The 6,475-nt window shown below is 54.5% G+C and overlaps 1 pseudogene; it reads right to left on the bottom strand.

Moving 5' to 3' along the window:
• Nucleotides 1–3,966: 3,966 nt before the first annotated feature.
• On the bottom strand, nt 3,967–5,862 carry LOC136155390 (paraneoplastic antigen-like protein 5; annotated as a pseudogene).
• Between the last annotated feature and the right edge of the window lie 613 nt (nt 5,863–6,475).

Genomic DNA, 6,475 nt, shown 5'->3' with positions numbered 1-6,475 from the left:
TCACACCCATTGTATTGATGACATCACAACCACTCTATGTATGACATCATCCTCAGCGTATGTATGACATCATATGCACTATACATGACATCACTTCCACTATATTTATGACATCATGTCCATTATATGTGACATCATTTACAATGTATATGACCTTACAGCAACTGTATCTATGACATAATAGAGGCACCCCTCCCTCATGACTGAACTGCCAGCCTAAGTGCCATGTCCACCAGGCTCAGCATGGCCTTAGAAGTCTAACTACACACAAACTGGAAGCAGTATATATTGTGATGACAGTCACAGAGGTCGCAGGCTTAAAAGCCTAGCTCTACAACTCGATAACCAGGGCAGTCCTCTCAGTTCTCTTCCACTCATTTTCTACCACTGAAAAAGGAAAGGCTCCACCACTCTGCAGATTGAACTACCCAACCGGTCTATCTCCCTCCTCCACCTCTTCATAACGACACTCCCTCCCAATAGAGCCCCAGTGCCAGGAGCAAGCAGGTCCGCCCAGGGACCCTCGGGGTTGAAGGTTCGAGTCGCCCGCCCCTCGTGTCCATGGGTGCTGGCCAAGGCCAGCTCTGAAGACCAGCGTCCAGCATCCAGAGACCACCAGGGCAGTTCACCAAACAGTCCCTTTGGATCTTTGTGGGCACCCAGCTCCCTTCCTCTCTCCCGCCTCTGGCTGCACTGTGGTGATGGTGCACTTGGGTTCAGGAGACCTGCGTCAGCTCCAGGCTCGTGGGACTACCCAGATCCTCCAGGCCATTGGGGGATGGGCAGTGAGAGCCCAGGGCGCCCAAGATGGGCGGCCAGGAGCAACTGTGATCCTCACGTGCCATCTGGCGGCCGTCACGGGAACCGCCGCCAAGGCTTCTTGTGTCCAGGTTAGCCATTTCGAAGCCTGGAAGGTCGCATTTCCCTATAAGCACCATGAGTCAATCTCGCGGCTGCAGGAAATCGTGGCGAGGGCAGGCGCACAGGCACCAGATATAAACGTGCAACTTCATGGGGCATGCATATGCAGGCGCATGCAGGATGTCCTCACGTTTCAGAATGTGTCCCCCAGATCAGTAGTGGCTTCCACCCTGGCGAATGCACTGCTCACCAAAGTCTCTGGGGGACCCAGAATCAGCGACTGGACAGGAAAGGGCCATCATCGGGCCCCTGTCTGCAGCCTCCTACTCACAGCCCTGCACCCTGCCTCCTGCCTGCTCCCAGAACACAGGACTAGTGTGGGGTAGTGGGACAGGGAGAGGGGTGCCTGTGCCTCTCAGCAGGTCACCCTGCCCTGGACTCAAGGTAGAGGACAGCGCTGCCAGCCATTACCGGCCTCTGGGGAAAGGGGGGCTGTAGAACTCTTGCTGGCCCAACCTCCTTTCCTCAGACATCACACCACCGCCCCCATCACCCCCGGGTGCATGGACCCGGGCTAGCCACCATTGGCCAGCAGGGGTAGACTGATCTCAGGAAGGTGGGCAAACACCCCAGTCCTGAAATCCTGCACCACAATCCTGACAGTGGCCATGACCTCACACCAGGACCTTTCTGTGGCTGGCTGGTCCTTGGGATGGCACACATGATCTCTGAACCATCTGGGTGCCTGGAGCCCACACAGAGTAGCCAGGGATCCTACAACCTGGTGTCCTACCTGCTGACCCTGCTCTCCCCACACATCCAATCCATTTATTCCTGGGGGCTCCCTGAGGTTCCTAGGGACCCAAACCAGCCACAGTCCCTGCCCTCAAGTCTCTGTCTCCCAGCTCCATACAGCCCAGGGTGCCACACAGACCATCTTGGACACTGCTGGGACCACACGGCAGCACCAATTCAGGGTATAAGGCCACTGTCACTCCTGCTACCCCCGTCATCCCTCCCCTCCACTGTCCAGAGCAGAGATGATACTCAGCTCAAACTTTCAGGAAGTTTTATCGAAAAGCAATTATATCCACTATATATGACATCACACCCACTGTGTTAATGACAACACAACCACTATATCTGACATCACATCCACTGAATCTGTGTCATCACATCCACCGTGTCAATGATATCACACCCATTGTATGTATGGCATCACACTCACTATATGTATGACATCATATGCACTATATGTGACATTACCTCCACTCTTTATGGCATTACACCACTGTATTTATGACATCACACTCACTGTAGCCATGACATCACACCCACTATATATGACATCACATCCACTGTACATGTGAATCATAGTCACTATCTCTATGAATTCACACCCACTATGTTTATGACATCATATCCACTATGTATAACATCACACCCACTGTGTTTATGACAACACAACCACTACATCTGACATTACATCCACTGTATCTGTGTCACCACACCCACTGCATGTATGGCATCACACCCACTATATGTATGACATCATATACTCTACATATGATATCACACTCACTATGTTTATGACATCATATCCACTCTGTTTATGAAAACACAGCCACTATGTCTGACATCACATCCACTCTATGTGACTTCACACCCACCAACACTGACTGAAACCGTTGAAGAGAGGGAATGACAACACAGAGAAGAACTTCTAACATACACTGGAGATCACAGTCCTGGCCCCCCTCCTCCCAGGGTCCCTAACGAGGTGCCTTCCCTCCCCCCACACTCTCCCTTCCCAAGGGCCTCATGTGTGGTGTCTTGCCAGGACGGTGGGTTCTGGCAATGCCCGATCCCCCCATGGCAGCCCCTCCTGCTCGGGCCCTGTGCCCTATGATGGGCACAGGACTGTCACACACCAGGGCACGCTGTACCAAGCACAGGACACGGAGTCCCGAGGAAGCATGGGGTGGCCCAGCAGAGCACAGGTCCTGGGGGGCCTCCCGAAGCCCCGCTGGGAAGCCCCAATGCAGATATTCCTTCCTGAGGTCCTTGGGTGGGTGCCAGTCAAGTCCTCGTCCATCCCCTCCTTCCCACCAGTTCCTGGAAGTGGACAGGGGTGTCTCTGCCCCACGGTTGGTAGAACTGCTCAGGGAAGAGCACACTCACATCTCCAGGAGAGCAAGCAGAACTGGGCCTGAATCTCCACCAGGAAAGCACACACAGCTGAGGACACGGGACCACAGCAGGTAGAGCCTTGGCTGGTGCTGAAGCTCAGGACACTTGGCAGGGCCCAGGGTTGGCTGAACAGGTAGGTGGGGACACCTGGCCCAGGTTCATGGGCGCCTCAGGATTCTGTGAGGGGTGTGGGGGAAATGGATGATGGCTTGGAGGTGTGTGTTGATGGGAAGGGGAGAGGGGCTGGGACAGGGAGGGTTTCCTAGAGACCTGGGTCACTAGGAGGCCTACAGGGGGCACATCTGGACTTCCCAGGACAGGGAGCAGTCTGCCCCAGGGAATGCTGAATAGGGGTCCCCTCTGGAGGGGTGGGGGAGGCCCAGGCACCATGACATGGCCCTTAACATCTCTCAGGTCAGTGTGGGCAGCAGCTGTTTGCAGGCATCCCTCACCTAGGCTAGGGCTGGCCACTCAGGGCTATTTCCAGTTGGCAAGCATTGGGGATGACCTTGGCATTGGCAGCTGGTGAGTGCTACTTCTCCAGGCAAGTCCCAGGTCTCCAGTGACCAAACTCAAACCTAAGCAGAAAGAAACAACCCTCTGTCCCGCCAAAGAATTCTCCTCCTCCTCTTCCTCCCTCTCCTCCGTGCACCTCCTCTTCTTCTCACATATCCCTCCTCCTCTTCCTCCTCCTTCTCCTTTCCCTCCTTTGGAACAAAAGTTTATACCACACACACCCACTCACAGCAAAGCCAGTTGTGGGGTACTGGCCCACCAGGTACCCAGGGCCTTATCATCTCTTCACAGTTTTTGCTTTCCTTGTCCCTATAGTCCTTCCAGGCTGCAGGGGCTGGGTTGGGGGAAGACTGCCTGTACGCTGGTGCTGGATGCCATGGGCCTCTGGGTCCTCTGCCTTCAATCGCGGAAAGGCTCCAGGGTGCTGCCTTCCTGGGGACTCCCTAGGGCAGTGTAGATGATCCTGAGGACAGGCTGGATCCTGCGGTCTCCCCGCCGGAGCATCTTCCGTGTGCCCCACAGCTCTTCCTTGTCAGAGCTGGCTCCTTGTGGCAGAGATGGCCTCCAGAGAGGCTCCTCTAGGCCCCAAGTGGCCTGGGAGCCCATCAGCATCAGTAGCTCAGAGCCCACAGGGCGGGCATTTGCAGGTGGCCAGAAGCCAGGGCCAATGCCAGAGCCCCTGACTACAACTTCTTCAGTCTCTGCTATGTTGGGGTCTCTGTCTGAGGCATAGGCACCCGTTTTGCTGCACATGATGGTCTTCTGCTTGGGCCTCCCGCGCCTCCCTGAACTGATTTTGGCTTGGTTGGTGGAGCACCTTCCAATTGGTAGAGGCTGAGGGGGCTGAGCCTGGATTCCCTTCCCCTCTGCCCCACTCAAGGTCCCCCTCTGTTTGTGTGGACCGCCTCTTCCCTCCGTTGCACGTTTTCTGTTGCCTGCTAGCAGAGGGTGTGCCTGGATATGTTGAGCCTATGCTTCCTAGGCCTTGGGGTGGTTCTACGGCTCCAGCCCCTCTCTCGTTCCCTGATTCTTCTGCTGCCAGCTGAGGCCTGGGCTTTGCTGGAGGCTGATTCTTGGCCCTAGAAAATAGTGTCTGGCTGTGGCCTTCCTCCCCAGTGTCACAGCTAGAGGATAGCTGCCGGCACTTCAGAAATGGGATGATTCCTTCCTGGATGATCTGAGTGCTGCTCTCAGCAAATGACCCTGCCTGCACCATGACCTGAGGGATCAGGACACTGTCTTCTGATGCCCTGAAGACCCTTTCTGCTCGACTCTGGATCTCCTCGGTCACTGCCATGGTGGCCTTATACTCCTCTTCATCTCGAATGAGCTTCATTAACTGCAGGAAAGTGGGTGCACACTCTTGCTGATCCAGTAGCTCGAGTTTGCCATGGAGGGCAGTGGTCATGGAGGCTCGAGCTAGGATGTGTTTCAGGTGAATCGTGTCTGCACTTCTCACTGGCATGGGGCTATGCTGCATGGCTTTCTGAATCAGGGGCTCTAATCATACCAAAAAGCCAGAGATAGTCTCTCCAGACTTCTGGAAGGTCTGGACTAACTTAAACTGTGAGGTTCTATGGTCCTCTTTATCCCCAAAGATCTGTTTCAGGGCCTCCAGGCACTCCTCCACTGTCATGGAGTCATTGCTGGCCCTCAGCAGCCGCATGATGGACTGGGCAGGGCCACATAGCTCTCCAGCAAATACCACCACTTCTCAGTCTCAGACACCTGCCATAGCTGCATCATCTCAGTCACCTGCTCTAGCCAGGTTTCAAAGCTCTCTTCACCTGGGCCTGGGAGAGTGTTTCCTGAAAATGTCTTGAGTTTTTGGTACCACAGGCTTTCTTTCAGAGGCTGCAAGACTGGTTGCCTGACTTGAGCCACACCCTTCAGCTCTGCGCCCTCAGAGTGAGTGCTGTGCCCCAGGGTTTTGGCCACATCAAACATTCTTCGGCCCTCATCTTTTAGGAAGTCCTTCAGTATGTTGATAAATTCCTCATCTGGGCTACGGGGCTTCACCACCACTTCCCAGGTACCTCCATTTCCTAGGATCCGGCTGGGCATGGTAGCATAGTTGATGGTGTCAGTCAATTCAAGGAAAACTGTCTTAGCCTGGTCTTCCCTTCTGAACATTGTGCCCAGCACCCTGTAGGTGCAGAGGGACCCTAAGCCTCTCCTCAGGGTCTCTTTAATTTGCGCCTCACTACACTCCACTGGGATCCCCACGATTAGCAAGACCTTCCTAGAGTCCAGGTCCATTCCTCTGCACCAATCCTCCAACAGAGTCACAGCCATTGCTCCCACTTTCTATGGACTGGTCTAATACTAAGGGCAGTAATCAGCTCACAAAGTGTGAGCTCACAAGGAGTTTTGGGTCAATGCCAAGTACGAAGGCAGAATCATCTCCGTTTTCCACAGCCTATAAATGGACTTGGAATGAGAACATCATTAATGCCCACCCTCCCAAACCGACCAAAACCTCTCCAACTATCTCCCTCCCCTTTCTGGTCACATGGATTCAGCCCCTGCTTCCCAGGACTTCCCTAGTCATTTGATGGAGGGGTTTATTTAGGCCCAGTTTCCCCCACTTTATCCCCTCCCTGCTGACCTCCACTTGCTGTGGGCTCCTCCTCAAAGTCCCAGGACTCTGCTGTGTTTCCTGGAGGTGCCTGTGGTGAAAAGGCAAGAGGTAGGAGGCGGGGCCCGCCAAAGTCCTCCAAGCAGGAGGGGTGGTGTGTGTGTGTGTGTGTCTGTGTGTGTGTGTGTGTGTGTGTGTGTGTGCACGTACATGCACATGCCCTGGCTCAGGGCTGTGCAGTCCCAGGGCACCTGGTACCCACTTCTCTGGGGCAAAGATTAGAGGATGAAGAGGTCCAGTTCCCTCCTTCCTCAGAAAATGCCTGACAGA

This window comes from Muntiacus reevesi, unplaced genomic scaffold (genome assembly GCF_963930625.1).
Source record: "Muntiacus reevesi unplaced genomic scaffold, mMunRee1.1 SCAFFOLD_33, whole genome shotgun sequence".
Lineage (NCBI taxonomy): Eukaryota > Metazoa > Chordata > Mammalia > Artiodactyla > Cervidae > Muntiacus > Muntiacus reevesi.
Note: the sequence above shows the minus strand (reverse complement) of the source record. Positions and strands in the feature narration are given on the sequence as shown.